Genomic DNA, 21057 nt, shown 5'->3' with positions numbered 1-21057 from the left:
GATCAGAGAGGATCCTTGAGGCACTCGGCAGCTGATCTCTGTGGGTTCTGAGTTGAATGTGGAAGGCTGACTCTTTGTCTTCGACCAGTGTTCTTTGAAGCTCCCCTACCTTGGAATGCTAATCAGCTGTGGGAGGAGGTGTTATCACCCTTTTCTCAAGTATGCTCTGCTGTGACCTCCTGAGAGCAAAGACTCTCACCCTTGGCAGCCAGACACTCTTCTCTGGTGGCAAGCTGGCAGAAACCAGTCAGACAACACACCAGGAGCTGGTAGGTTTTCAGGGAGCGCCTCTAAAGTGCCCTCTGTGTGCATGTGCTAGTAAATCCAACACTGGCTCAGTGTGGGTTCGTTGTTACAAGATTTTTTATGCCAAACATTCCTACTTTCAGTGAAGTCATCATGTAACTGGGGAACTCATTTTCACGATTGTACAGAACATGCTTTTAAAATGGCTTCCCTGCTCACTTGCAATATCTAGTAATAAAACTAGACATCACAGGTACATAGCTGATCATGCAGATATGTCTTCACATAAAATATAATGCACCCTGCGTTAGGACTCAAAGGCCTGCTGTAGGGGTGACATACATATATTATATGCAGTGACACACAAGAGTGTGTTATGTCGTGTTTTCACCCAGGAGTTGCACCATGCCACGCAACCTGCACTGGCATCTGTGTGGACTGTATGTGGGCCTCTTAGTATGGCATAAGATGTGCTGCAGCCCTCAGGGACCCTCTTTAGTACCCTTGCCCTAGTTACCTATATTACCATTTTCTAGGGACTTACATGGGTGATAAAGTCCTTAGCCAATTGTAGCACAATTAGACTGTACCTTGTTTTAGGAAAGGAGCACTGGCACTGAGGTATGGTTAGCAGGCATTGCACTGTCAGAGTTGAAAATCCGCATCCAGTAGCAAAATAAGGGGGCAAAAGGTGAGGGGGTAACTGCAACAAGAGCCCTGTTGCCTACACTATCATTCAGCAAGACCTTTATAAATGGAACTCATGATAATTACTGGTCAAGCGCTTTACTTTCCATTGCAAGGGCGATCAATATATAGATTGCAGGATCCCCTTTGCAGTGGCCATATTGGAAGGCTTGATTTGCAGGGACTGAGACGTTTATAAAGCCCTCTACTGATACTGAACCAAGGGTCCATGACTCATGGAGTGGAGGAGTGTGGCTCAATGGTTAGAGGGGCAGACCCTGATGCAGAGTTCTGGCCACGGACCAGGGTTCGATGCCCGCCTCGGCGGGGTCTCGGGCTCAATTTCCTCGGACCTGTTAATTCTCGCTTCGGTGCCTATTCTAATCACGGGCCCCACGCTGCAACTCTGGGCAATAGCTTGCTTAGCTTCCACACCGGCCCCAACAGCGCTAAGGATGCCTGGCTTCACCCTGGGGGTGCCCAGGAGTGGACACTTCACAGGGAAAGCCAGGAGGGGTTCCACAGCGGTATGAGTATCAGCGCCAGGAAGCCGAATAGGCGACACCGCAAGGTGACCGTCTGGTGACAGTGCGCTCTATAAGTACCATGACATTTACATTTACATTTACATGTAACAGCACTATTTGGAAGGTTCACAGATTCTTTAGTGTCAGGATTTCCTATTTTACCCAACAGGCCATTAATGTTCCAGGATCACACTTGGAGGAATTTAGGGCCACATGCATCAAAAGATAAACCGGTCACAAACTGGGAGATTCTAAAAATCTGCCCCTTTGCGACCGGTATTTTTGCATTTGGGATGCATCATCCCAAATGTAAAAACCGCAATTTAAGTAATCGCAAAAATTGCGATAACTTAAATTGCGATTGCATTTAGGGAATCGCAATTTGCGATTCCCTAAATGTAATGCATGATGTAATCGCAAATAGTGATTTCGCTATTAGAGGTCGCAAAGTACCATCAATCTAAACTTGATGGTAATTTGCAAAAATCCATGTTACACACACAGATGCCCATGGGGCATGTGTGAGCACAACATCTGCACACATGCATATTTCAGGGGTGCAACAGGGTGTCCTTTTGGTACCCTTGCAACGTTGAAATTGCATGTGCAATTTGCGAGTACCTATGGGGTACTCGCAAATTGTGCATGCATTTCCCATTCATTCCTATGAGCCTGTAGGCCCATAGGAATGAATGGGAAGCTATTCCTTAATTGCGAGTCGCAATTTGCGAGTCGCAATTTAGGAATGTGTAGGAATGGCTATTTTTTTAGTGATTCCTACATGCATAGGCTTTTGCGATTTCATATTTGCGATTCCTTAATAATCGCAATTAAGGAATCGCAAAAGCCTACATTGATGCATGTGCCCCATAGTCACTGGGGATCCTTTATCTGGTCGTTATTTGTTGGGTTCATCAGAGCTTGCTGGTTGTGTTCTGGGGGCAGGGTAGCCAGTCACAGTCATTTGCAGTAGTATCCAGGAAGCAGGTTTTCTGGCCGTTCTTTCCAGCTGTGATATTATCCATCCTAGGAGATGAACTTTTAGCATTCCTCAGGATGAAGTACGCTTTCATCGTCTGACCAGAGGCCTCACCTGCTGCCCTAAGGACTGCGAGTGTGTGCGGACATCCTGTATCCTTATAAGCAATTACCACTGTTCCCCATTGTTTAAAGGTGCCTCCTCATTAGGAAGTTTTAAGACCCAGATCGGCGGAGCCTCAGGTGATTTTGATGGTCTAATTTTGGTATCCAGGACCAGGATCAGGGAACACGATCAAGACTATGTCCTTAGTTGTAACTCCAGCCAGAGTGGGAATCAGTTGAGTGAGTTTCAGAATATTGCCTGTGTTCAGGATAGCAATGTGCCCATTTGAGGTGTAATCTGCCTGCAAGCACGACGCAACACCAGCAATGCATGTTGAGGCCTATACTTATTGTACTGCATCACTCCTTATGCCTGCTTCAAGCAGGCGTAAGGTTTTGATGCAGTGGCATCCTAGAAGTGGCGTATGTGAAATCTAGTAGATTTCACTGCATGACTTCTATGAGGCTTTCCTGCCTGGGAACGCCCACCCAGAATATATTATACCTGACGCAGGTATAATGTGATGCAGGGCTTTACAATGTGACGCATCTCCTTAGATGCATCACATTGTAAATTTGCTGCATTGTTTACGCCGCTGCTGTGTCAAAAAGTGACACAAAGGTAGCGCAAATGTGTCAAAGGGGTTTGTAAATCTTCCCTTTATTATTTAGAGATGTAATTATTTTGGCCAGCCTCTTTTGTCCATTTAAGCTTACATTTCTAGTCCCTTTAATTGCTGTAGTAACTGTTTGGTCTTTGGCGGGTCCTTCTGACCAAGGCATTAACAGCATCAGAAGTGAGGGTTCTTCTTTGGGTGTTTTGGGCACTAGATCAGGGTATTCAGTTGTGATTGACCCAGATTCCGTCCCAATTACAGGTCTCTTCACCTTGCTCTCTTTTTGTTTTGCAATTGGTCTTCTCCCTGGACCTCTGCTGAAGCAGGGTCACCAAGGGTTTGGCTCCCTTGATTTTGCCAGGGGCCCCAGTTTAAACAATCTGGGTTGCAGTGGAGACAAATTGGGTGGGCCTTTGTCTGTTAGATGCCTTTTACCCAAAGGTTTCCTTTAACTTGGTGAAAATTAACCTTATTGTCTCAGGGAGAGTCACCAGTTTATCCAGAACTGGCAAACAATTACATGTAGGCCTGATTTTGGGTGCATCTGCTTGTGCTCTTCTTATCATGCTGTCCAAATCAGCAATTTTCTCATTAATCCCTGATACAAACACAGCCAGAGTGTTTAGAAGGCTGATCTGGATGTCCACTTTGTTAGGTTGATAGTTCATGGCTTACACTGATAGTTGGAGAATTTTAAGCAAGGGCGGCCAGCTCCCTCCTGCCGGTTCTCTCTGGTTACTTCTCTCACTCCCTTTGGTTTTGATAAATTGTTGGCCCTTTCCAATGTTGTACGTGGCCATCATGTTTTCCCACTCTTGACTGCTTAGGTATGAGAGATCTTTTACTGGCTCAAGCGTTTAGTTAGTGGACTCTGTTCCCTCATCTTGTACAGTTTATGGGACTTGGCTCTTGTTAGTTTCTCCCGTAAGGTCCATTCCTCCTGCAAACCTGCCATTTTTAGTTCTGGATTGTGAGCCCCATAGCCTCCTAACTCTGATGTTTGGTATCCCAGTTATAACTAGTACTTGCTGTGCAGCCTCCTCCTTCTACAGCCAACCAACCAAGTGAGACAGGCCGTTCATTCCTGATGTGGAATTGGAAGACGGAGCCTTGCTAGCTCTGTTTGGCCCCTCCTGTGGTCAATTATTGCTGAGGCTTTAGGCCCGATAGTTTCTCCCGGGTTAGCGGACTTAAGTTTAAGTTTATAATTGGTAAAGGCATTCTGGCTAGGCTTCCACTGACCCTTTTTGCTGCTTTTTCCGGAATCTCAGTTTCATTTTTGAGTTCCTTTGGGCATCAGCTTTCGGAGCCCCTTTCATTAGCTGGCTGGTCACTCAAAATCCTCCCTTATGGATATGTGATCACAATGGAGCTGAGCAGAGAGGGTAAGCCTGAGATGTCTCTATTGCTTGAGTATATTGATGCCCCAGCATCCCTCAGAAATGTAAACTTTGTGTGATTCTAGGATGTGAGGGGCTGTGTTCCAGGCTGGGCCAGTGTGTTGGTAGGGACCCCCGGTTTTTCTTGATTACATTCTTGCAAATGGAAAAAACACGGGGTGTCCCACTTTACAGGCCTACGGCCTAGGCAGACAGAAATCTGTCTATACGTGTCTGTATAGTGAAGACTAAGGGCCCAAGGCGGACCTTTCTTAGGATGCTGGAGTGTGGAAAAAGGTGAAAGGCAACAAATATCTGATGTGTGGCTGGTGCGAGATTACAGTAGATACACACAGGTTTACCGTTACTGTTGCTCGTAGCAAAGATAAATCAACTAGGCTAATACAAAAAGGCTTTCGTAAAAAATGTATACAGATTTTAATGTTTCACATACATAATTGATCATTTAATAGTTATTAAAACAACATAGGTAATTACACATCATAAGGTTATACACAGTTCATAAAACTTAATTTTATGAACTGTGTATAACCTGCCTTTCACCTTTTTCCACACTCCGTGGGCCTGTAAAGTGGGACACCCCGTGTTTTTTCCATTAATTTCCCCCTGGTCCTAGATAAACCCAAAGAGGGGGTCTCCTTACTTTTTCTAATTCTTGCAATTGGGACACGTATTAAATGTAATAAGGGAACCCAATGTTATCCTACGGGAGAAGTAGGCTTTGCTGTAGTGAAAAACGACTTTAGGGGGTTTTCACTACCAGGACATGTAAAACTTAAAAGTACATGTCTAACTTTTCAAATACACTGCACCCTGACCTATGAGCTGTTTAGGGCCTAACTTAGGAATGACGTGTATTAGAAAGGAAGGTTCAGGCATGACAAATGTCAGTAAAACTGCATGCAGCCTGCAAAGGCAGGCCTGAGACATGTTTTAATAGGCTAGTTGAGCTGGTGGCACAATAAGTGCTGCAGGCCCACTGGTAGCATTTAATTTACAAGCCCTGGGTACATGTAGTACCACTTTAATAGGGACTTATAAGTAAATTAAATGTGCCAATTGGGTGTGGGCCAAATTTACCATGTAAGGGGAGTGAGCACCAGCAAATTAGCACTGGTTTCAGTGGTGAAGTGCACAGAGTCCTAAAGTCAGCAAACACGAATTCAGCAAAACAGAAGGAAGAAGCTCTGAGGATGTGGTCTGACGATTAGACGGCCGACTTTGGAATTGGGAAACCAAGGTTCAAGCCTCGGGGCCATGTCCACATCCTGTGATTCTGGGCAAATAATGTAATCTCCCTGTGCCTACCAAAAGAAAAAAAAGAAAAAAACCAATGTGTCCTTGTGTAAAGTAACCGGTGCTTATGTAAAGCGCTCCAATACCTTCAGGTCGAGTTTGCGCTGTATAAATCTGAAGAAGAAAAAAAGTCCCAACAATCCAGGTCTTGAGTCTCTTTGTGCACCACACCCTCCAGCAACCAGCACCAAATAACTTATAGCAGTGGAGTGGCAGGAGCTATTCCTGCAACCCCGGTGCACTGCTTTGACTCCCATGCTGCCTTCTTTCTGCATCTGAGGCTATTAACTTTTAAGTTTTATATTTATTATGGGATTTTGAATCTATGTCTTACAGTTCCATTATCTGCCCCGCGGCTGTTATGTCACTACTTGTCTTATCAGGATTGAAGATGTTACTTCCTGTGATGCCATCAAGGGTCCAGTGGGGTGTGTAACTCCCCCACCGCTATGATTATGATGAAATGATGCCAGTGGCGTAAGTGCAAATGTACGGAATGCAGGGCTTTGTAATAGGGAAGCCTGTACAATAGTGTACAGGATAGTGCAAGAGGTACTAAGAGTACCAATGTATGTTCACTACTACTCTGCAAAAGGGTTTATGAGCGTCAGTGTAGGGTAGTACAAAGGGGTCTAAGAGTGCTAATGTACGATAGTACAAGAGGCACGATGAGTACCTAAGTGTGTCCATCAAGACACTACAAGCTGGACTAGGAGTGCCTATGTAGGCCCTGAGGGACACTACAACAGTGATGTATGACCCACAGGAGCACTGCCAGTGTAAACACTTCAGGGCACTATAAGAGGATCTGGGAGAACTAATATAGGGGTTACTAAGAGGGTTGTGGAACAACAATGTGTTGCCAGAAGAGCACTACAGGAGGCTCTAGGAAGGCTGATATAGAGTTGCCCAAGGGTTTCTAGGAGAGGCCATGTATGGCCACAGGTGCACAGCAAGAGGACCTGGAGTGCCAGTGCACGCGCATCTTGGCATAATGAGCGGAAGCTCCACCTCTTCCTGCGCCTGCATCTTATATCTTCTAAACCACACACCACAACAGTGATACTGCATTTGAATATTGTAATTGTAATTGCATTTATATAGCGCTTACTACCCCTGATGAGGTGTTGAATCGCTTTTTCAGAGAGTAGCACACTACTCCGGAACCCAAAGAGGATCAGTGGTGAATTAGTTTAGGGAGATATGAAATTAATTTGAGCATTGGACATGTGAGTTTGTTATTTGGATTGAAAAAGGATAGTGGAGGAATAGAAGAGGGAAGGGTTTGCATTTATATAATGCTTGCTACCCCTGATGAGGTGTTGAAGCGCTTTTCAGCACGTAGCACGCAACTACAGAACCCAAACAGGATTAGTGAGGAATTAGCAGAGGAAAATATGAAATTAATTTGAGCAGTGGACATGTGAGTCTGTTATTTGGATTGAAAAAGGATAGTGGAGGAATAGAAGAGGGAAGGGTTTGCATTTATATAATGCTTGCTACCCCTGATGAGGTGTTGAAGCGCTTTTCAGCACGTAGCACGCAACTACAGAACCCAAACAGGATTAGTGAGGAATTAGCATAGGAAAATATTAAATTAATTTGAGCAGTGGACATGTGAGTTTGTTAGTTGGATTGAAAAGGATAGCGGAGGGATGGAAGAGGTGGTAGAATATTTAGACAGCCAGCATATGTAGGGGCTCCTCGCGGTCTCACCCAAGCCGTCAGACGTCTGATGGGTCTTTCAGAGGGCACCAGAGGGTTTGGAATCAGTAGTGTTCTGAAAACCTCGTCTCCACCGCCTGTGTGACATGTCAATCAGTCAAGGCGCGCAGCCGCCACGAGGGCTGAGGCATGTCATAGAAGACACTAAGACTACATCTGAAGGCCTCGGCCTCAGCTGACCCGGAGACAGGCAGGGAAGGTGCAATACTCTGCTTCCTCCTGGTTGACTCAGTCGCCGCCGTGATGCCTGCCTTTGTGCCGGCGCAGTGCAGCCGAGATGTTGACATGTGTATGTGTGTCATTATCAGAGCTCTTCCCTTCACATAAAGACGAGCTTTTGACAGCTGGATCCGCGCTGCTGTGACTGCCATGTGCGAGCCAGGGAGACGGAGAACATGAGACACATCCCTGTGTGGAAGAGACAAGCCGGTGGCGGAGGTGCAGAGACGGATGGGTTCTGATCATCTCTGACAGCCGGTGTGAGGTGGGAGAATCCGGCGGCTCCCACTGCACGGAGGCATCTCATTCTCTGCCCCGCGAGGACCAGCCGGGCCGACGGTGCTGCTCTGCCCACTGCATTTTAGTCCCTGCCTTTCACAGATCTGAGCTCAGTCAAGAATATACAACAGTTGTCCTTATAAACAGGGCCTGACTAGGAAATACAACCGGCCCTGGCAAAGTGCTCGCCTGGCCCCTTTTGGGGGTGGGGAAGGGGGGGGGGGGGGGGGTTAGAGGGGCCGTCGAGCTCTTTGGCCGGTTTTTGGCCGATTTTGGTACAGGGCCGATATTGCAGCTATGCTGCAAAAACGGCCCTGTAACAAAAACAAAAAACCCGCCCCCACCCATGCGGCGCACCGGGGGATTGTCCGGTGCCCGCTATAGCCAGTCCGGCCCTGCTTATAACTATTTAATACATCTGCCCATGAATGTGGTATGGTATTGTCCTTGTGATGCGTCACTGCAGTTTAGTCTGGTGCGCCTGCCTCGGTTGAACCCTACTTCCTGTTTTCGCAATCACACCGAGAGTTGCAATGACTCCGGTACCTGCGAAGTACGCACCTTTTTTAGAGGGTGCAAAACACATATATGCACACATTTTATGGTATTTTAGACGCTAGGGATTTATTACTGCACTGTTTAAAGTCATGTTTTTGTAGGGATTTTGCATAAAAACAACTATTTAAACCAATTTTCCGATACACATTTTGAACACATGCAACAAGGTGGGTTTTTAGAGGACTGTTTAGCAGAATGTAGCTTATCATACCCAAACACCATGAGAGGAGAGGTTGGTCCTTTAATTCTTTCCTTGCTGCCATCGCCAACGTCCGGCGCGAGCACTACCTTGGTAGTGCTGCGCACATCTGTTGGCCGACGCGGCCCCGCCCACATAATAGAACGCCCCGCACTGCGGCAAAATTATCGCCACGGTAAACGGGTTAAGGGAAGGGGCCTGAACTCCACAACTGATTACATCTTCATTACTACGACCTTGTTATCTCTGGTAAAAGCCTATGCTGCCCAATGGTCACATTTTAGTGATCATGATCCCATACATATCATATTAGATGGGAGCATTAGGGTTACCCCCACAATGAAGAAGATCATTACTGTCCCAAACTTAAAGGTAAAGGATCAAGGCCGCAGACTTAAATAGAGTAAGGTAGTCCCGGATAATTTTCTAAATGATCTATTAGAAACCGTTGGGAATGAGATTGATCGCTGCCTAGATGGGAGGAAAAAGGAAGCAGAAATTCTCACAGCCTACAATAACAATAGGATCTGCAAACAGGTGGCCAGAGATCTCACACATCTAACTAGGGAATTCATAAATGACGGAGAGAGGTGGTTTGACCATAACTGCACAGTTGCCCACCAAAAGCTACTCTCTGCATTTAAGCATAAACCCCAAGATAAAGCTTTAATAGCCGAACATAGGAAAATGTATAAGCAGGCCATATGCATACGTAAAACAGAAATCAAACTTGATGCCTGGAATGATTTACTGTCCATGGAGATTATTAAGAATAGTGTCAAGTAATGGGAAATTCTTAATAAACCATTCTTCTCTGGTGTTAGTGGCAGTACATTGGACTGTAATATACCGGAGGAGCAGTGATTTAGCCACTTTAAACATATATATGGTGACCAGGATGACCAGGGAATCCTAGGCACATGGTCCACGGTTGAGGCTTATGGGGGCATATTACCAAGGGTGGCGATAGGCAATTATCACCGGATTAGCGGCCGTTTTCGGCCGCTAAGCGGTGATAATTCTATCGCTCTATTAGCAAGCTGTCGCTAACTGATGTTAGCGACAGCTTTTAGGCGCTAGCGAGCGGTTTGGGGCCCGCTTTGCATGTCAGCGATATTTATCGCTAATGACATGCAAAGTGGGTGTACCCAACCTGTTAGCGACTGAAAGCAGTCGCTAACATCGCTATCGCCTATTAGCAAGGCAGGCGTAGCGATGGAAATATTCCCACCATCGCCAAAAAACAACTCCTGCTCAGACCAGTTCTTAGCCATGTTATCCAATGGGAGGTGGATAACATGGCTAAGAGCATTTCGTCGCCAATGCGTGAATATCGCTGTATTCTCAGCGATATTCACGCATTTCGCCGATATCGCTGGATATTTTAGCACAATGGAGAAAAACGTTGCTAATAGCATGTTTCCTCCGCTAACATATCCAGCGATAGTCAGCGATAAAAAATTTGTCGCTAAGCCTATTTAGCGATAAAGATCGCTACTTGTTGGTAATATGCCCCATGGTATGGCTTTCACGGAAAAGAAAGTAGCTGAGGCCATAATACAAATAACAAGTAATAAAGCTCCCGGACCGGACGATGTCTCGGCTGACCTTTTTAAGCTAAATGTGACATTATGGTCCAAAATATCATCACATGTATTATTCAATATGGCTTGTCGGTATGGTTTGCCGAGACCTTGGTTCCAGTCAACTATTGTTCCAGTTTTCAAGAAATGGCAGAGAAGAGACCCGCGATGCTACAGGCCAATATCGCTGAATGATTCAGCAGTTAAAGTATTTAAAGTAGTTAAAGATCCTCAGTAAGCTGACAGACTGGCTAGAAGAGTGTAATGTACTATCAAACCTGCAACATGGTTTTAGGAAAGGTAGGGGTACCACGGATCAGTGCCTCAACTTTCATTTGCTAGCAGGGAAAAACACTATTGCCAAGAAAGGGACACTACACCTGGCGTTTATGGATCTGTCCTCGGCTTTCAACAGAGTAAACAGACCCAAACTATGGCTTTTATTACTTGAAATGGGCATTGATTGGAATATCGTAAACTTTCCCTCCAATCTGCACAGGGACCTTACTGCGACTGTAAGATTTGACCAAAGGAGCAACCACACCCAGGGAATACGTGTCATTAAATGAGTTAGACAGGGTTGTATTTTAGCTCCCCTATTATTCACTTTATATTTTAACAATTTAGACTCAGTATTGGGTGCAGCCAGCAATAATAATCCACGAGTGGGGGAGAGGCTGATACCAGCGCTTTATTCAGACAATGCTACCTTATTAGCACGAACTGCGGTTGGCCTACAGTGTCTCTTTAGTTCCCATGCAGATTTTATGACATTGCTGGATTTCAATGTAAATTTTTATAAATCTCATACAATGATTATGGGTTCAAGACCCAAAAAACTTAAAACGCATTACTGGGAAGGAAACTAAATATCTAGGGTGTTTGTTTTGATGAAAGGGGTACATGGACATCGTAATAGAAAGCCAAAAGACATGCTATGGCAAGATCAACAGTAGTGATTCTTAAATTTGCGCGTAGGTTAGGGGCGAAGCTGGTCCAAGCTATGTTAAATATATACAGAGCAAAATGTATTGCTATCTCTAATTACAGTTCTGGAATATGGGATACAAGGAGGTTAAAGATCTCCAAATAGTGGAAAACAACTTTTTGAGAAACTTGCTATCAGTCCCGCAATCAACTGTGAGAGTGTACAGGATTGCCTATCCTTGGATAGAGCAAGTTGCATTCCCTGGTTAAATTATGTTCAGAGGTTAACAATGCAATTAGGACGCCCCAAGTTGTTTGATTCACCTGACGAGTTATCGAAGGAAGATTTATCTTGGGTCAAGAAATCCCACTTATATATGACACATACTGAAAGTGAGGCTAGAGAGCTGGTGAAACCAAAGGTGCGAGCCCACCTAGTACTGAAAACAAACCTTGAGATAAAACCCTTATTAGAAGTAGTAACAAAGCTCCACCACCGCTTCCTTTTAATAAGATTTAGATTTAATTATTTGCACTTTTTATTGGCAGAGCCCCAGGGATGGAAAAAGGTGGAGGATTTGGGTCCCTGCTCCTGTGATAATTTTTCTACCCAAGACACTTTGCTATGTTTTGCGATCATTATTTGCACATTCATAAGGGTTTTATAGTACCTATTTTAAAGAGTAAAGGCATTATGCAGGTAAGGCCTGCATTAATATATTTACAGATGCTAAATAATGTTTGGGAAAATTGTAATAGTGCTAGTTTCTTCATTGTGGCGGCTTCGAAAGGGAAAAAAAGGAGACCCCGTGATGTGATATATTTTAACTTTTTATAATTATACTGAATTGAACGTTCATCTGGTTGATTATTATGTCCAAGATACATTTTTGTAAAGTCCTGGAATCAGTTTTTTCACTATGGCGTAAAGATAATGAATGTTGTTTATGTCTTATTGTTGTTTTTATAATGAATTTTTTGTAGTGTACCTTTATGGTTTTAAATTAACCGAATAAAGTGATTATGACTTACTGACTGAGTTCAGTCACAGCAACACAAAAAAGTAACAAAAGTATCTGATGCTCAGAGAAGAGTCTCAGATTTTCTCATCTATACATTGGTAAATCTAAATCACTTAAAGTAAAGTCCAAGCTAAGAGGATGGTTCTAGAGCCTAAAGGACCTTAAAAATAAAGAAATACCATGAGGGAAAATAGAACAGAGCAGGGAAGAATTAAACAAGAAGGTGTCAGCTTTGCAGAATCATGGTCAAGAGTCTTCTTGAGTCAGGGAAGTAAGAGTTAGGCTATGCCGCTCTCAGGAAAGAATCAAAGGAAGCATAGAGGTCCAAACCTCTCAAAGTCCATGGAAAAGTGCTCTAGCATTCGACAGTGGAGACTCCAGTTATTCGCACTAAAAACGTTCAGGCAACATCCCTCTGATTTCATCATCAGAGGTCCATTGTCTTTCTCCTTTCTGACGTTACAGACTGCAACATTTGCAGTGTATCCGACACTGGACATGGGAACAACATCCTCTTCTCACACTCAGGTTAGGTGGTAACATTGCTGAATAGAGTTTTCAGTTAACACTTTGGCTTTCCATGTTCTATCTTCAAGGTCTTCCTCTCAGGCTTTCTCTCTCTATCCATAGTACAGTAATGTATCTATTCTCAAACTAAAAATGTGTGTGAATACCTGCAAGAAAAGTAATGTTAGCAGAAAATGGAAAACAGTATTTTATGTAGCATGAAAATATAGGCCTAAAATGTTAACTTAGCGTGTTAAACTAGAGTGCACATCTAGTATGCGTTTGCACATTTAAACACAATTTAATGTAAAATTTCAGTACATTTGATTCATATTACATGTGACATACAGTAAAATCGTTTGAGCATCATCTGTAAGTTTGACTAAGAACTACATTTAAAGGCAATATATGAAACCTTAATGCACACATCACATAAACGTTTAGCATTTCTAGAGTAATCATATTCTACATGTGCTTTTGGAGGGTGTCTATTCAATCATCTAACCAGCAAATGTCATTTAATGTATTAAAGCACACATTATGTAATTCAAATCCAACTTTATAAAGAGTACATATCTACGAAGTAAGGATAGTTTATTTACATCTCATTTGATGCAGTTAAAAAAACAGAAGTTTGTGTAAATTCACTAGCCCTACAGTAAATGCACTTTAGAAATAATGTCAAGTGCAATACGTATTTTAATATTGTTGGATCACACAAGAAACATGTGCTAAGCACACGTTTATGTTATGAAATTGTATGTAAAGGTGTAGCAAATGTTGTGCTGCACCAACTCCAAGTGAAAGGCTAAACTGGACCATTAAAATAACAAGTGACCTAGTGAGTTCTCAAGCAAAGGGATCCTCAGCTGGTGGAATGGGAGTAGACGGAGGAGGAAGGGTGGCGACACTTCTACGCACACTCCCAGCCTTCAGAGAGGCCTGTTGGTAATCATTAGGCCCTGTCAAGGTAGTTCCAGTGACAAGGCCTTCATTATGGAGGGCTTTCACATCTCCTGCCTCCTGCACGCTGGCTGCAAAGCAAAACATGGCCGCTCATTAGGCAAAACCACCCTACTCAACATGCAAGGGAGCGGGAGGCACTGTTTGTTTCCCTTCCCTCCTGGCAGGTGCACGCAGAAGCAGAGGCACGCATAGTACACAGAATATGGCACATTAAGAGACAACACCCACGTGCATCCATCAGCCAACACTTGCGCATGCGCCTGACTGCATACACATACACACCAGCTGAATGTCATCCACACTCACAGAGGTGTGTACAACGTCCCATAAAAATATCCAAGAAAACCAACAAACACCTCTGTATTTCACTAAATTTTTACCTAGGTACTCCTCTATTAACATTGAAACTGTATAAAAAATAGAACAAGCTTTGGCAAAGCAAGGAGGTCTGGCTTGCATTTTGAGTCCTAACTAACTGCAATGGAAAAAAAGGGATATTCCCTGTATACAATGCACCTATGGAATAAAGGATGTGAAATGTGATTATTCAGTGTACTTCACAGATGTACAATATTCACTCGTGCACTGCAAAGCAGGTGGAATGAATGTGGACATATGCATCCAGTCTTATTTTATTAAAGTCACAAAAAGATTGGAGATGTTATAGGCCCCACTGTATCAGTCGTACTATTTGTGTGAATAAAAGGCCATGAAAGGAGAGCGTCAGGCACAACTGTGCCTGTTCCTGGCATAATATTGATCCTTGCATAATAGTTGCCATCCTTGACATATTGTGGGCATTCTTGGTCTAGTAAATAAAGGCAGCCATCGCCGACATATTGTGAGCATGAACACGTTTTAATCGGAGAGGTATGCTGTGCAAAAAAAACATAACACCACCTTAACATAAATAAAGACAGCAACAGACTTGCTAAACAAGCAAACATTGCCCCACCTGGGGGCTGACAGCCTTTCTATAGCATGCTTTAGAAGACAAAGGTCCTAAGCTTATCATGATAAGGAAAGTAAATAAAATATAGGCCATAATAGGAAGCTATATTTATCCTCTGTCCAGCCGGACAGGGTATTTATTTTCAACAGATTCAAAATTATTTATATGAATAAGTCAAGGCACAGTCCTGTACCTTACTCAAGAATGACACACAACACATAGGGAAAGGTTTCCACAGGCAAGAAAGAGCAATACTGGCCACTTTTACATCAGTGTTAAATTAAAGTTTTTGCCAATCAGTACAAAACACAACTAAGGTACAGCACAATTTCTAGGTTGTGGAAGTACTGCTTATAGTCGACGTTTCGATCCCTTTACGCTCTAATTACATGGGATCATCATCAGGACAACATTTGAAAAACATTTGCCTGTTTGTATTTAAAAATGTGACCGCCTGTTAAGGAGGAAGGAAGAAAAGGAGAAAGAAAATCATAGCCATAGGCTAAGTTAGAAACCTTCAGCAAGTCAATATGTCCATCTCCCTTGTACATTTCACATTAATTCGGAATCGGCTTAACGTGTTTAAAACTTAGTGTATTTAAAGTGCGTCGTTTAGGGGGCTTCCATACCCGAGTGCGTCCGTGAATAGTGTCAACCACATCCGGTCTTGACCCACAGCGTGTACTATAGCTATTCCTTTTAAGTTCATTAAATAAAGCACTCCATGCGTTAGCGATTCGAAAGCAGGCGCTCGTGTGCAATCCTACCGTGTCCGGTGGTCGGGGGAGGCATAGTGCACTTACTAGGATTCAAGCGGTTATCTCCCGATCCTAGCCTCACAATGGGGGAATTAGGGTGCAGCTAGACGCTGACCCGCTAGTCAAGGACTTCGGTCTGGCTGTGATACCTACGGGATTGAGGATGATTAGTAATAATTCTAAAATATTCGTATATCTTCTTTAGGAGATGTAACAGTTTTTACCTGCACGTCCGCCGGGTCTGGCTTCTAATACAGGTCTGCATAGGTGAGGATGCTGTATCTAGTGGGGGTGATAAGTGAAATTTGGTCAAAAATACTTTCAACCACTGAAGAGATTTGCGCGTTCTCTCCGGTGTTCTGCAGAAATTATCTTACCCATGTGGCATGCTGGCCACAAGAAGGACGGGATTCTTGGGAACGGGAAGGACGGGGTCCTGTCACTTCAACCAATGTGTGATGAAGGTATTACCAAGGTTTGCCTGTTGATGGGAGACAAGGGGGACCTAGTGAGTTGAAGGCTTTGAGGTTAAGCCTCTCTGTAGCCGCTTTTTAAACCTGTCCATCATGGGCATGGGCTTACCTTAGTGTTTCAGTTGATCCATGGTAACTGGGTTTCTGGTGGGAGAAGGAACGATGTCCTATCTATCCGCTGCTTCGATTGCAGTCTGGATAGGCATTTCCACCGTGTTGCTAAAGGCAGCATGGTAATCGAAATAGAAAGGGGCCAATCGATGGCGGCCATTTTGGAGTGGGTTTGTTGCACATCTGATGGTGGCGAGTGGGTGGAATTACTTACCGTGAATGTGATTAGTGGGGGGAGTGATTACTGTTTGGATGCGAACTAAAGTGAAAGTGCATTTTGTGACCATAATTACGCCGATTTATGATTTTAAAAACTCAGAAAATAACATTTCATTTTTGGGTTATATCAAAACACTCTGCTTTCGTGTCAATCTTTGGAATGAACATAGTCTATGTGTCCGCTTTAATCATGGGACATGGAGCAGGAAAGTTCATACTTATAGTAGGGTAGTCCAGTCTTCTGCTCGATTCAAACCATTCCTTATTGTATCGAATTGGATCATTGTCTTTAGTTCCTCTCGGTTGAGTATTTGGGCAATATCTCCGCCTCTGGATGGTAGCTTGACCACTTTCAGTATTGTCCATTTTATGTCGTTTTCACTGTGCCCAGCTTCCTCGAAGTGATCAACCAAGGGAGCATTGGCTGTCTTGCAACGTACACGGCTCCTGTGCTGGCCAATGCGTGTTTAAGTCTTTTGTGTAGTCTGGCCAATGTACAATTTCGGGCAAGGGCATTGTATCGCATATATTACATTCGAAGAATTACAATTGGAAAATGAGCGTCTCTCAAACGTGGTGCTATTGTGAGTGAACAATCTGCCCTCCACCGTGTATTCACATACATTGCAGCATCCACATTTGACATGGCCTATCAGTGGTGGTAGTTCCCAGGCTGACTCAAGTGTGCTTCCTACTGGTGTTATTGGTAATGCTGCTCTGACAAGGTGATCTTTTAAGTTTTTACTCTTGCGGAATGCAAAGAGAGGTTTTTCAATGTGTATTGACCCAGCGTTAACTGTTGGCCAATGTTTAGCGATTGACCTTTTAATTCTGTTCGAGACAGGACAGAAAGTCGTGACGCATGCAATTCTTTCATTTGGATTTTTATCTTTTGGCGTCAGTAAGACCTCTCGTGGGCAATACCATGCTCTTTTGAGGAGCTGTTTGACGATTTTCTTTGGGTAGCCTCGATCTTTCAGTTTATTAGAGAGGACCGCCGCCTCTCTGAAATAATCAGTTTTTCAGGAGCAGTTTCGTCTAATCCTGAGGAACTGTGAGTATGGTAAGGAGTCCCTCAGTGCCCTAGGGTGGTTACTTTTGTAATCTAGAAGCGTGTTTCGCTCAGTTGGCTTCCTCAAGAGTCTTGTAAGGAGTTGACCTTCTGAATGATAGATGGTGAGATCCAGAAAGGATATAGAGGATTTGTCCCAGCTTAGGGTAAATGTGAGACCGCAGCAGTTGTTATTTAGCCAGTGTAGGAAACAACTTAATGTTTCACTGGTCTGGTTCCAAATTAGGAAAATATCGTCTCTATAGCGCCTCCATATTTTGATGCCTGTGAAGAAGGGGTTGGATGGTGTTAATATTGAACCTACTTCCAGCTGGTCCATAAACAATATGGCCAAGTTGGGGGCAAAAATAACCCCCATGGATGTCCCTTTGATCTGTTGGAAATACGTGTTATCGAAGAAAAAGAAATTTCTTGTTAGACACAATTCCAATAGTTGGAGAATAAACAGAGTGGGGACTCTGTGTGGGCGTGGACGGGTGTCAAGAATTTTCTGAATGACCAACAGGGCTGCCGTTTGTGGAATGTTTGTGTACAGTGATTCCACATCTAATGTACATAATGTTTCCAGTAGGGGATCATATTCGAGATGTTCCACCAGATTAATCATTGACATGCTATCTCTCACATAGCATGTCGTGGTGGGAACAAATTCTTTGATAAAATAATCTACATAGGTCCCCAGGGTTCCAGCACAGAGCCACATGCGGAAACAATGGGTCGTCCTGGTGGATTCGTTTGATCTTTGTGAATCTTGGGTAATGTATATATAACTGGTAGTCTTGGGGATTTGATGTTGAGAAAGTTATATTCTTTTTTACTCAAAAATCCTTCTGTACATGCTTGGGATGTAAGTTTAGCAATGATCTCTTGGAGTTCTTTTGTGGGGTTCCCTGGGAGTCTTAAGTAATGTTCTTGATTGTTTAATTGGCGCATGATTTCAGCTTTGTAGGTTTCAGTTTCTTGGATAACAATCCCTCCCCCCTTGTCTGCGCTCTTGATAACCACGTCCCACGTTTAAGTGTTTCAATCGCTTTTTTCTCTTGAAAAGAGATATTATATGGAACAAAAAGTTTGCTGTTCTGGATTGTAGTAAGATCTTTCAGAACAAGTTTCTCAAATGCAATGATTTCTGGGGGAACCATCGTAGATGATGGAGAAAAGGTGGATGGTGGTCGAAAAGGAGTATTCATGGTAGGGGTCGGGCTCGGATGTAATTGGAAAAATGCCTTCAAACGGACTGTTCTAAAAAATCTTAACAGTTCCGTATGCAGTTCCATAAGTTCCATAAAATTAGGGCAGATGGTGGGCACGAATGAAAGGCCTTTTTTGAGTAATTGTAATTCTACATCAAGCAGATTGTGGGTTGAAAGGTTAAAGATGGGTATAACCTCTGCTGATTGCTCAGTCACCATTGGTAAAAGTTGTTCCTGGTTCTCCTCTCTCCTGGGGGGTTGAACCATCGCTGAGGTTTCTTTACCCGCCCGCGCTGGGGGGGTGTTGGGCTGGCCTCTGGATAAAAAATTGCTTTGGCCACCGCCTCGTCTTGTATTTGCACTTGACCCCTCACCTGGGTCTGAACTATCGGATGATTCAGCCGAAGTGTCAGAAAAACCTACTAGGTTCTGGCGACGGTTATAGCGTCCCCACGGTTTATTGGTCTGTGGGAAGGGGTAAGTTTTATTGGTGTAAAAATCCTTCTGAAGATATGGATAATTATTCTCAACGTTATAAGATTTGATGTCTTTTTTTATTTTATTTGACTTTTTGTTCTGCTCTATGCGATGAAAATCTGATATAGTTTTTTCTAGTTGTTCAAGGAGTTTTTTTCAATCAGGGGAGGAGTTTGTGTCTGCCAGTTGTTTTTCTATATCAAGGATTTCTATTTCCAATGTTTTTAGTGTTTCAGTGGCTATATCGATCCCTAAGACCAACCAATGGCGGGAGCAAGTGGTCCTAATATAACTGAAATTAGAAATGTATTTGGGATTATCAGTGAAAATACCCGGAACGTTGCGCACCTGGAGTTCCAATGGTATTACCTCAGCCTTTAAATAGTCAGTTAACATCAAAATCATTAATTCAAGTCGCACCTGTTTTTTGCGAAGTTTCTCTAATTGCTCTGGTAGTGTACTTGTGGTAACATCAGGTGTCTCAGGGGTGTCAGAGAGGAGGGAAGATCTTTGGCAGAGTTGTTTTATATAATCATCGGTGTAAAGGGGTGCGTGTTTGGACATGTTAACTAGAGCTGATTTGAGAAAAGAGAGATAAGGATAGTTTTGGGGGGAGAGAAAGGGTACTAGGAGAGCCTACCCTCGGCTGAGGGTCCGGATTAAATGAATAATCCCTTGCAATCTAGTGATTGCGCTAAAGTCTCTTAATGCTACAAGGGAACCCAAACGGTTGGCTGAGGACCATGGGGAATTATGCTTTAGAAGACAAAGGTCCTAAGCTTATCATGATAAGGAAAGTAAATAAAATATAGGCCATAATAGGAAGCTATATTTATCCTCTGTCCAGCCGGACAGGGTATTTATTTTCAACAGATTCAAAATTATTTATATGAATAGGTCAAGGCACAGTCCTGTACCTTACTCAAGAACGACACACAACACATAGGGAAAGGTTTCCACAGGCAAGAAAGAGCAATACTGGCCACTTTTACATCAGTGTTAAATTAAAGTTTTTGCCAGTTATTTAATGAACTTAAAAGGAATAGCTATAGTAAACGCTGTGGGTCAAGACCGGATGTGGTTGACACTATTCACGGACGCACTCGGGTATGGAAGCCCCCTAAACGACGCACTTTAAATACAGCAAGTTTTAAACACGTTAAGCCGATTCCGAATTAATGTGAAATGTACAAGGTAGATGGACATATTGACTTGCTGAAGGTTTCTAACTTAGCCTATGGCTATGATTTTCTTTCTCCTTTTCTTCCTTCCTCCTTAACAGGCGGTCACATTTTTAAATACAAACAGGCAAATGTTTTTCAAATGTTGTCCTGATGATGATCCCATGTAATTAGAGCGTAAAGGGATCGAAACGTCGACTATAAGCAGTACTTCCACAACCTAGCAATTGTGCTGTACCTTAGTTGTGTTTTGTACTGATTGGCAAAAACTTTAATTTAACACTGATGTAAAAGTGGCCAGTATTGCTCTTTCTTGCCTGTGGAAACCTTTCCCTATGTGTTGTGTGTCGTTCTTGAGTAAGGTACAGGACTGTGCCTTGACTTATTCATATAAATAATTTTGAATCTGTTGAAAATAAATACCCTGTCCGGCTGGACAGAGGATAAATATAGCTTCCTATTATGGCCTATATTTTATTTACTTTCCTTATCATGATAAGCTTAGGACCTTTGTCTTCTAAAGCATAATTCCCCATGGTCCTCAGCCAACCGTTTGGGTTCCCTTGTAGCATTAAGAGCCTTTCTATAGCACGCACGGCTGGCTACAAGCTCATCCCAGCTCAAGGCCCCCCCATGAGCCGGGCCCTTTTCAGTCCACATGGATGATATGCAGAGTGCTGGACCCAGTGGTCCTGGAACAATTTTCAGAGTAGGGGTGCTGCTATCAGTGTTACATCCCTGTAATCACAAGGACAGTGAAAAATCCAATCGTCACACAAA

At 43.4% G+C, this 21057-nt stretch overlaps 1 pseudogene; it reads right to left on the bottom strand.

The window, feature by feature from the left end:
* LOC144827967 (small ribosomal subunit protein uS15 pseudogene) overlaps window positions 1–20813 on the bottom strand; it is a 43348-nt pseudogene extending 22535 nt beyond the window's left edge.
* Between the last annotated feature and the right edge of the window lie 244 nt (window positions 20814–21057).

This window comes from Lissotriton helveticus, chromosome 4_1 (genome assembly GCF_964261635.1).
Source record: "Lissotriton helveticus chromosome 4_1, aLisHel1.1, whole genome shotgun sequence".
Lineage (NCBI taxonomy): Eukaryota > Metazoa > Chordata > Amphibia > Caudata > Salamandridae > Lissotriton > Lissotriton helveticus.
Note: the sequence above shows the minus strand (reverse complement) of the source record. Positions and strands in the feature narration are given on the sequence as shown.